Genomic DNA, 11,861 nt, shown 5'->3' on the forward strand with positions numbered 1-11,861 from the left:
CTCCGCGGCATGTGGGATCTTCCCAGACCGGGGCACGAACCCGTGTCCCCTGCATCGGCAGGCGGACTCTCAACCACTGCGCCACCAGGGAAGCCCTCTGTGGGTATTTCAAACAATGGGATTTAAAACAAGGAATTGGTTAACTGTGTTGAAAGGCAGAAAGGGGGCACTAAAATAATATCTAGAGATAATAACTGCAACAATCAGCTACCTAGTCTTGGGAGGGGGAACAAAGAATAAGAGGTGGCAGGGTTAGAACCAGGATCGTGCAGAAAGGGTTCTGAGGAGCTGACGTCCATACATTTGAGGAGGTGCACCGCCTGATTTTGGCTGGGACCTCTGCGGGTGGAGACCTGCAAGAAGGTGAGAGAAGCTGGAGGCTGGAGCTGATGCTGTTGCTGGAGCGATGCTGAGGGAGACAGAAGAACAGAAAGGAAGCGACTTCTCCCCTCCTCCCACCTTCTCCTCTCTCTCTAGCCCATCCTACTTGCAGAGCCTAACGAGAGCCCGACAGCATAGGAGAATCCCAATGCCAACGTTACAGAGCAGTGTAGAGAGGGTGGGTTTGGAGCTGAGAGACAAAAGGTAAATAACTGGCACAGACACAACCACGGTAAGAAATATACTCACATCAGGACTCAGTATCATAACACCTCCATGCACCTCCAACTGAAACAAGCTTCATGCCGCAATGGTAGGCACTCCATTTTCTATTCTGTTCTATTCTATTCTATTCTATTCTATTCTATTCTTTAAATGCTGCTTACACCACCCTTAATTGGTTTCATTAATGTCCTAGAAGAGTCTCAAATATGAAAAAGAAGTGGGTGATTCCTGGGGTTCCATGGGCACAAAGTGGGTGATTCCTGGGTTCCCTGGGCGCAAAGTGGGTGATTCCAGGGGTTCCATGGGCGCAAAGTTGAGAAGAGGGACTCCTATCAAATTCCAACAAAATTCTATGAGTCACTTGGAAAATGTGGGGAAAGGATGGGAAGACTGTTTTTTCTGATTTCAGAGAAGTTCTTGCAAGGAGACAAGGAATATCATTGTGGTGGAGCCCACCAGATTCACATTTTAATTTTGACCCTGCCTTTTCTGTCAACATGACAGATGTGAGTCTGGAAGTTACATATGACATAGGTGTTCACACGGTGGGTGGCACTGAAATACTTAATGCCTTTTTTAGAGACAACATTTATCAACATGGTGGCACATGGAAATTAAGTTTGTTTTCTTTAGTGAATAAGTGTTAGGAAAATTACAGAGTTGTCCACTGGATGGCATAAAAGTCACTAAGAAGAGATTCTTCTTTAGATTTCTGTAGTAATTAATCTAAAAGAGTAGACTTTTATGACTCCAAAAACACAAAAGGACTGTACTAAATTTTTGGTTATTGGTGATTATTCACTATTAAGTCAAACTTTTATATATATATTTTTTCTGTTCATTAGTAATTGAATCACTGAATTTAGTCCTTATGAAGCCATTTAGATATCAGTACTACAAAAACACAACCCCTACCCTCCAAAAAACAGACAAGAAACTTGGGGAGAAAACCAATTACAATAGGCAAATGCAAATTAAAATCAGCATCGATGGTTTTCGCTCACAGAGTTAAGAGACACACTCATGCGTAGAACCTGAAGAAACTTTTGGCCTGGATTATACAGAATTTTACCCTTTGCATTTTTTTCACCTAGTATTCAAATTTGACTCTGCGCATCACATTCTAAAGTCCATCAGGAAGACCCAGGATCTGAATCTAGACTCAGACCCTCCTTCTGTTACTCACCTGCCATCTGCCCTTCGGCAACTCACTTCTCAGTCTTAATTCTCTCCTCAGTTGACTTTTGTGAAGATCAAGTGAGAATATAGATGGAAAAGAACTTGGAAGTTTATGGGTTCTATGCAAGGGGCAGAATCTTATTAAACACCTCACCTTACATGCACTGTAGCATCTAACAACAGCTCAGGGGACACTGCCAATAAGTCTCCCGTAACTGATGGAGCATTTGTTTTAGATGAGAATGTCTATCGAGAAGCTATGATTCTCTAATCTGTTTCTATTGAAAACTACAAATACACACTGGAAAGAAAAGGCACAGGCTTCAAGCTCCACCAGCATAGGGTGGTATAAGAATCAAGAGCCTGGGTTCAGAGTCTCTCCACCCCAGTTCAAATCCAGGCTCCACGACTTCCTGTGTAACCTGGATGAGTTACTCACCATCTCTGTGCCTTACTCTTCCACCTGTAAAATGGAGGGAATAACACTATCTAACTCACAAAATTGTTGTGAGGGTACCTGTAAGCTGCTGTGGAACAGTGCCTGGCAAATAGTAGCCCACAAAATTGTCAGCTATTACCATCATTTTTATTCTTATTCCCAAAGTTTGAAGAAGCCAGTGGGAAGGTAAAAAGCAGAATGATGAAATGAAAGAAACTGTGGAAGAGGCATGAATTGAGGAGATGCTTTACAATTCTGAGTATTGCAACAGTACCACAGCACTCAAAGTCCCACGGACAGCAGATTAAGTTACTGAACCTCTTCCTTTCCAAAACTTTTCCAGCTCTCTCTTCAGAGCAGTTGTCTGTGGGAACACATCTCTGATTTTATCATTTAAAAACTCCCAGGTTTCATAAATAAAACCACAATGAGAGACCACCATACAGCCAAGGGAATGGCTAAAGTGGAAAAAACAGACAATGCCAAGCATTGGGGAGGGTGTGGAGCAAATGGAACTCGAGGATGTAGACGGTGGTCATGTAAACTGCTAAAAACCACTTTGGAATACTGGTTGGCAGTATCCGTGAGAGCTGAACATACGCATGCCTTATGATCCAGAAATTCTACTCCTAGGTATATACCCGATAGATATGAATGCATATGTTCACCAAAAGGCATGTGTAGGAATGTTCACAGAGACAATATTTATAGCAGCCCAAACAGGAAACAACCCAGATTCCATCACACAAGCATGGGTAAATAAATTGTGATATATTCACAAAATAGAATGCTGTATATCACAGAGAAGGAACAAACCGTTGTTACAACCGGTTTGTTCAACAGGGATGAATCTCACAGATATAATATTGAGAAAAGTGGCCATATATCAAAGAAGGCCTGCTGTATGATTCTCTTTATATAAAATTTAAAAGCAGGCAAGAGTAAACGCTGGTGTTAGAAGACAGAAGAGTCACTGTCTTTGGAGAGAGTGGCAATGAGAGAGGGAACAAGGGAGCTTCCAGAATCCTCTCGTACTCTACTTGTGGATCGGGGGACAGATTCCATAAGTGTTCACTTAGTGAACATTTGCCAGTATGTACACATGCATGGATACATATGCGCACAATGTGTGTATGTGTGTGCGTGTTCAACTTCAAAAGTATTTCAAGGCGAGTAGGAGTCTTGATCACTTTAACAGCTGTAACAGAAACAGTTGATATATTTGAAGGAGCTACCTCCCCAGGTACTGCTGAGAAGTCCCTTCTTTATGCTACCAGTTAACCCTGTACCCTGGTGCCTCATACAATGCTTTGAAATCACTTATTTATGTGTCTGTCTCCCCTACTCAGCCATAATCTGCTTAAGGCCAGAGACTGTGTCTTATTTATCATTCTCTCTCCAGTGTTCAACCCAGAGCCTGGCACACAGTAGCCCTCTAATAAATGTTTCTTGAATGAATACAGTATAAAACTAATGGGATAATAACCTATAATGGAAAAGAATAACTTATAATGGAAAAGAATCTGAAAAAGAATAGATATATATGTGTATATATAAATATATATATATAACTGAATCACTTTGCTGTGCACCTGAAACATTACAAATCAACTACACTTCAATAAAAAAATTTTTTTAATTAAATTAATTAAAAAATTAAAATTTTTAATTAAAAAAGAATCTAAAATAAATAAATAAATAAACTAATAGGAAATGACGCCAAGTTTGCTGAAACATCAGTTTTGTCAAGCGGGCTACCCAGCAGTCTTCGTCAAGTGTCTTCTGAGTTCTCCCCCCAACAAATTTCCCCCAAACCATTCATCACTTTTCCCCAGCTTTAGAATATTATTAACTAAGCTCTTCTGATGACAGGATGTAGAGGACATCATGAACTCTACCTTCCTCACGAAAGTTTCCTAATAGATTCTTGATTGAATGATGAAAATAAAGCTATTGTGCATAGCTTAGCCGACTCTATAATTTATCCAAGAAATTTTACAACCTAACAAATGCGTTGGTAATATACTTACACGACCTGCTAAAGTTTGCAGAGACAATGTAAGGATGGAGGAAGCTTTCTAACTTTGCTGTACCTTTAACAATTTTCTGAGATTCGTCATTTATTGCTTTAATAGGATATCAAGAAGAGTGAAGTAATCATCAGAGACACAGGATGCTATTAATCTAAGAATGGGCATTTGTGCTTCCCAGCCTGAGGGGTAAGCTCTTATCTTTCTCATGAGTCCGATCTGTTTAATTCTTTTGGTGTCTCTCTGTTGATAAAAGTGTTCTTACAGACAACAGCTAAGCATCAGAGCACCTCACTTTTATCACATTCTGGTCATTGTTCTTTGCCTTTGAGACTTAACGGTACAAAGCAGAATGAGAAAAGTCAATTTCTTGGGGTTCGGAAATCAGTTTCATATTTGCTGTCTTGACAGCAGCCGAAAAGGACGAATTAATAAAACGTTATGTACAATACTAAAAAGGAAGCGGGGGGGAGAAGACTTATGTCATCTATTCATCAGTGACCTAACCGGAAAAACATTAGTGAATGATTAAAGAAGGATGACCCTAAGGGGAATGCAGGGGAGATTCAGACAGGCTTTAGTCAAAGCCCCCAGATCTAATGTAATTTCAAGCTGGCCTCAAAATTCAATTTGCGTGGAACCTCTAAGTCATCTATTCCGCAACGACATACAGCATAATTGCATTTGAACAGCTTCCAACAGAACGCTGAGCAAACGTCCTGTTCCGGGCCCTGGGTGCCCACGTGGAAGGCAGCCCAGATGACCACACAGGAGGACGGGCTCCGAACGCAGTCTGCCTGCTGATCCCACCTGCTGACCGTTGCCCTCCACAGGAAGTACATGTTTCTACTTAATTCCTGCCAGCTTTTGGCTGTGAGGTAGGGCATCTGCAGCGGGCAGCTCCCGAGGGCTGCCACCTGGTGCTGTCAGTCGGCCTCAAACCAAGGAGGAAAAGGGGAGGCATTCATCTATGTGCTTATTTTTCTGTGTTTAGGGTATTTCTTGGGACTTCGAGTTTTCACTTGGCAAGTTAACTTGTCTCTTTAGTTAGGAGGGGGAAAAAAGGAATTTCGCTTGCTCGCCTTTAACGTAGAGTTCCCTTTTTGGAAAAGCTGTTTAGTAATACCTGGTTCACCCTCATTAAATCTATGCAGCTTCTTCACAGTACTACAAACTTACCTGCAAGTATACTTTAAAAGTATATCCACCAGAATTTGAGACACGTGATAAACCATAATGGGAAAGAATATGGAAGAGAATGTATATGGATATGTATAACTGAATCTCTTTGCTATACAGTAGAAATTAACACAATGTTGTAAATCAACTATACCTCAATAAAATAAAATTTAAAAAAAGAATTTGAAACATAGTCATTGTCTCATTATTTTTTTTTTTTTTTTTTTTTTTGTGGTATGCGGGCCTCCCTCCGCTGTGGCCTCTCCCGTTGCGGAGCACAGGCTCCGGACGCGCATGCTCGGCGGCCATGGCTCACGGGCCCAGCCGCTCCGCGGCACGTGGGATCCTCCCAGGCCGGGGCGCGAACCTGGTTCCCCTGCATCGGCAGGCGGACGCGCAACCACTGCGCCACCAGGGAAGCCCTGTCTCATTATTTTTTAATGTGCTGTTCTAAACAATTATAAATAGGGAAATATAAAGTTAGTGTTTGAATCCCATTTAAAAGAAAAGATGAAAATAAAACAGAAATAAACGTCCCAGGAGAAAGACGGAGCGTTCCTTAGGAAAGACCATTTTTGGCTCCTGTCTCAATGGTTTATAGCATGAAAAGGAATAAAAGATCCTCAGTGAATGTCAACAGATAACATTTCAACCTCAAAAGGCCTGCTTGTTTTGATCCAAAATCAACTTATATTTAACTTTAACTCAGGGCTTCCATTTTGCATCTGCAATGCAGTCCAACTTTCCACAAAACCGAGGCGATATAATGAACCTGACTAATGAGAAAGCATGATTTGCTTGTACGAGACTGCTTTAAGTAACAGGACAATTGTGAACAGGTATTAGCACCTGGGTGAGAAGAAAGCCATTGCCCTAATGACACAGATATTTTGGCTAGTGGCTTTTCACTTGGTTTATCCTACTGATGAATGACAAAAGTAATAATGATTAAATGTATGAAGATGATGGGTTAAGTATTGGTGACAATAGGAAAAGTTAGATGTAGTCAGATGCTGACTCGCTGAATAAATTTTAGATTATATATCTACGCACGATATAGGTATTTTTTAAAGCATGCACCCATTTATTTACATTACCACTAGAAAAATTAACTTTATTTCTCTAACTCTGAACCATATCTTTTCCACTGAAGCAACTCTTTCATCATGTGATTTTTTTTTTTTTTTTTTTTTTGGATAACAGGGAATTTATGAGGAAGGCAACCATCACCTTATGGAAGAACAGACTGTTCTGAACTTCAGAAAATATATTACTACAGAAATTGGTGTTCAGAAAATCAAGTAAAAATGGCTGTGAGTTTATTTCTGTCCAATGGCATTTTTTTTTTTTTTTTTTTTCCGGCACGCGGGCCTCTCACTGCTGTGGCCTCACCCGCTGCGGAGCACAGGCTCCGGAGGCGCAGGCCCAGCGGCCACGGCCCACGGGCCCAGCCGCTCCGCGGCACGCGGGATCCTCCCGGACCGGGACACGAACCCGCGTCCCCTGCACCGGCAGGCGGACTCGCAACCACTGCGCCACCAGGGAAGCCCTGTCCAATGGCATTTTTAACACTGAAAAGAATCAAGAGTGGAGACAGAATCAGAGAACCCTACACCAGCATATTTCTGCACGTTTTCTAGTAAACATAAGCACTCCACTGTCTTTATTTACATGGCCCTATTTTCATTCTACCTGTGTATTTTCAGGAAATTCAATAAAATATTTGCTCAAAAAGTATTCCGTACATGTGAAGGCCCGAGGTGCCAAGTCATACAAAGAACTGGATGCAAGAGAGGAGCAGGAAGTTGAATGGGTGAAAAGTGGTTGGGCAGAGAAGCACAAAAGGGAGGAAAAAGAAGCAGAATGACCCTTAACTTAAGAATGAGAGGAATCAGACCGCAACATGAAAAGCAGAAACTATTTTCATAACTTCTTGTTCCTACCAATGGTGTCTTGATTATCTGAAACCACTGGGAAGATGCCTGTGCTCACTTACACTTAGGCAAGGAATGAAGGGGATGGGAGCCTGTTTGGAAGTTTTGGAAACATCCTCTTTGTGCAGTTTCTGACTACCCATCTGTGCACTTCCCATCAGCCCCCGTGCAACAAACAGCTACATTGTACTGCGAGTTCTTTCCGGTGTGTTTGAAACGATCGACTTAGTCTCCCTCAGGGATGCTGGTAGAGAGACTGGCCATCACAAGAGGATGCAGCTCCTCGTACCTTAGGAAGGGGCTCTAACTCAACAATCCATGTATACCCAAGAAATGCTCAGGGAACTCCTTCAAGGGAATTCTGCAGCCAAACATGTTTATTAAACTGAAGTGATTTTTTTTTCTGAGCAGTGAGATCATCAGCCAGATGCTCTGCTTAAAGATAAGGCAAAATTTTAATCTGCCCCTTGATATCTTGTCTTCAATTTCCAGGCTGAGGTTCTGAGAACTGCCTTTGCCTCAGGAGAGCTTGCTGCATATTAAAAGAAGGCCGTAAGGACAAAGGGTTCCTGAGCATCTAAGTGTACCCTGTATTCCTATTCGCAGAAACAGTATTTCACATCACTTGTCTCTCATTCAGCTGGCTCTGAAGTGGAAACACCCATCCGCCTGCGTGCACTGTGAGAAATTCCTAGGTTTTGTTTCATGAATTTTTCATGGAAAGCAAAACAGGATTTTCTTTTTTTTCACCAGGAGAGCTTTTGAAACATCTTGAACTTGCTTTGGGTATTTAATTGGATCTGTTTTCTGTAATGTTGCTTTCCGCCCTCCTGTTCCTTCTCTTATCCAAACCCCAAAGCCTTCAGCCACTGGCCCATTCAGGGCTCTGGTTTGATAGCCCTGCAATTGGAGGGTGCAGTGGGAGAAGAGGCCTCATACCTTTGTTTTTCTGGTTCTCCCTAACACCCTGGTGGCCTACTTGGGTGTCCCACAAGCTCTCTGTGGAAAACAGTGTTTCTCATTTAGCAACAACTCCACCTAGCTCCTGAGCTATACTTAAGCAAGGGTGAGAGAGAGCTGCAATGATTGAAGCTGTGTTATGCCATGCAAGAGAAGCCATTTTCTCCCCATGGTGGTGGCCCACAAAGTAATTCTTGCTTTTGCACTGGCAAGCCATGGGGTACAGGGAGTGAAATCATGCTATTTTCCAGTGTGACAAAAATGTAATCAGTGTTCAAAGGTATATTTTCAGAGGAAATTTGCAACAAAAGTTGAAAGGGTGGTTTTTTTTTGTTTTTTGTTTTTAACCTAATAAAAAAGTATCCAAAAGAAAAATTTTTTACTTCCCAGGGCTTCTCAAAATGTTAGATTATCTTTTTCGGTGAGGAAATGGAAATACATTCTATGCAACTCAGACTATCCGTACCCTCGGAGCGACAGAAAAGGATCACAGGCTTTCCTAGTTCTTCTTCAAAATAGACACCGTCTTTTGTGTTTTGTAATATTTATAGAAAAATATGGATCAACTAGATAGCCCAGCTTTTTAAGAATCTCAGCTATTTAGAGTGTTTCCCCGAAGCATGCTGAAGGGAGAGGCGTGAATCTCAGCATTTGCATCTAGCATATTATGAGCTGACTATACTTTCTTCTTCAATAATCAGTATGAGAAGCGTTCAGGCTATTTTTTCTAAGCATGAAATCACTAAAATTGAACACTCACACCCACCCATAAAAGCACTGTGATATGAAAAACTACTGGGGTCTGGATTCTCTTACAACATTTCAAAGCCACCTTCCACCCCCATTCTAATACCATTGACCAGTTTTCCTTGTGCCCCATGATACCCAATATCTGTGTCTATGGTTCAGTTAAATTTCTTATAATATTTTATTGTATAGATCATTATATTGGTTTGGTACAGGTTTGTCTTCCATTTGAAAATATAAAGCCCTTAAGTTCCTTAATGATGCCTCAATCGCTGTGGAACTTCCAGGGTCAAGGTCACATCTAGAACTTACAGATGATTGATAAGTGTTTGTTGCAAGAAAGAATGAATGAATGGAACCCAAAACTGACATAAAGACCCCAAAATATTTATATTTTGAAAAATAAATTATATGTATATATTAAATTATATATATAATTTAAATTATATACTATATATATATATATATTTTTTTTTGTGTGTGTGTGTTACGCGGGCCTCTCACTGTTGTGGCCTCTCCCGTTGAGGAGCACAGGCTCCGGACGCGCAGGCTCAGCGGCCATGGCTCACGGGCCCAGCCGCTCCGCGGCACGTGGGATCTTCCCGGACCGGGGCACTAACCCGTGTCCCCTGCATCGGCAGGCGGATTCTCAACCACTGCGCCACCAGGGAAGCCCATATACAATATATTTTTAAAAATAAATTTTATATATATATGCTTTACAAGACATCAAAAAGATAAAGGAAGGCACTTTTGGTACAGAATTTTGAAAGGAGAAAAATAATTTCTTGGCCTTATATGTATACTTTCTAAAGAAACTCCCTTTTTGAGAAGCAAGCAATGCACATGTTTTTAATAAGATGGGGACATGAGGTGTGGTGGTAATGGGGAGAAGACAGCTGAGTCTGGGCCACCCTAGAGTCTGTGCTCAGAATAAGAGAGAAACCCCTCTCTAGGGTCCTCCTTCTTCACATTAGACCTTCTGCTCTGGGCTGCATCTTTCCCTTCTTTTATCATACTTTTGCTAATGGAAAACCTTGTTTTTTTTGTAAAGGGCTAAAATCTTGAGTGCACCACATTTGCCTACTTTGAATTCTATTGGTTGAAATAAAATGTTTTCCTTCCCTCCATTTCATATACTCAGAGAAATGGACACAGAGATGAAATGAACAACTGGTAGGATTCACAGATATTATTATAGCATAAAAGACTTCTCTGGCATCAGATTTATAGACATATGAGAGCAAATTTCTTTCAAACAAAACAAATAAAAATAAACATTATTGTGTAATATATATACCATATATATATGATGTCCAATATATATGTTGTACATCACTGTAAATTAGGTATTCCTTTAGGGGAACATTCATGTTTGTAATTAAGAATATTCAAAGTTGGGCATCCAAAGCTAGACGAGATCTATGAATTGCAAAAAGCATGCTGTTATCCCAAAGAGAGATTTTATAAATAGAAGATTTTGTGTATAAGCCTATTTATCTGCAGCCTAGTAAAGAGTTGAGCACTGTCTAGAGAATGTGATCTAAGTAGGCAAACAATTCAGATAATGTAAATTGCAGTTTGAGGCCTAAAAAATACAGAAAACATGTTTAGTCTAAAAAAATATAGAGACCTAAAATGGCATGTAAATTCTGAGAAACATTTTTCTGAGACTGGGCAATATGGAAACACTGATGTATAAATTAAAATCAAAGAGACTTTGCAGTTTAAAATGGTGTGTCAAGGAAACCACTCCTAACGGCTTGTCCCAAGCTCCCATTTAATTCCCACGGACACATGCAAAATGAAAATAAAGGCAATTATCTATTGCTAGAGTTAGGGATGAATTTTCATAAATGGAGCGAATCTGAAGAAAACACAAAAATTCAGAGCCTAGCCATATTTTTACCTCTTGAAAAAGAGCAGCCCTATTTACCTAGAAGGAGAGGAAAAGACCCTTCTATGGCCATCCAGGTCAGTGACCCAGCACCCTTTACTAATTAGAAAAGAGGCCATTTCCCTTCTCCTAGGCAGATGGTGTCTTCTCTGAGACCAGCAGAGTACTATATCCCCAACCACATGTTTGTTTTGAAGCTATATATCCCAGAAAATAAAGGAGCAATAAAGATGTTCTGGCGATTGCACGTTGCTTCTTGGGTGAACAGAGATAGGGAGGAGTCAATGGCAGTATTTGCTGGAGGTATGGTTTCATGAATGCCATTGGTTTAATGTGTGAAAGAACATCTGTTGGTGTAGGAACATGACGGTTTTCACTAGCTTTGCTGCCCTTCAAGGTCTTATGTTGTTGAGAGAAAATTAATGAAAGAAGATCCACACAGACACATGTGCATTAGCATAAAGTATTGAAATATAAGGACAAAGGAAAAACATCCTATTAAATATCTAAACAGAAAACACAGGTTAGCTACAAGAAGGATGAAATCCGGTTGGCTTTTATTTAAACGAGAAAGGTCCGAGGTAATAGAACCATAGCCGCACACGTTTTTCAGGAAAAAGTCTGGTCTGTGAACTAAAAGTTTGATATCCCAGCTAAGATGCTTCCAGTGTGAGAAGGCAACAGAATATTCCTTCATATGTCAGGTCTAAAAACAAACGAACAAGAGTCACATGTCCTTCTGGAAAATATTAGAAGGCACAGTGGTCAAGATTTAATTCAAAAATAAAAACCTAATTATTGGAAAGTATTCTATAAAAAAATGGTGGGGCTTCCCTGGTGGTGCAGTGGTTGAGAATCCGCCTGCCGATGCAGGGGACACGGGTTCATGC

The sequence above is a fragment of the Physeter macrocephalus genome, chromosome 7 (assembly GCF_002837175.3).
Source record: "Physeter macrocephalus isolate SW-GA chromosome 7, ASM283717v5, whole genome shotgun sequence".
Lineage (NCBI taxonomy): Eukaryota > Metazoa > Chordata > Mammalia > Artiodactyla > Physeteridae > Physeter > Physeter macrocephalus.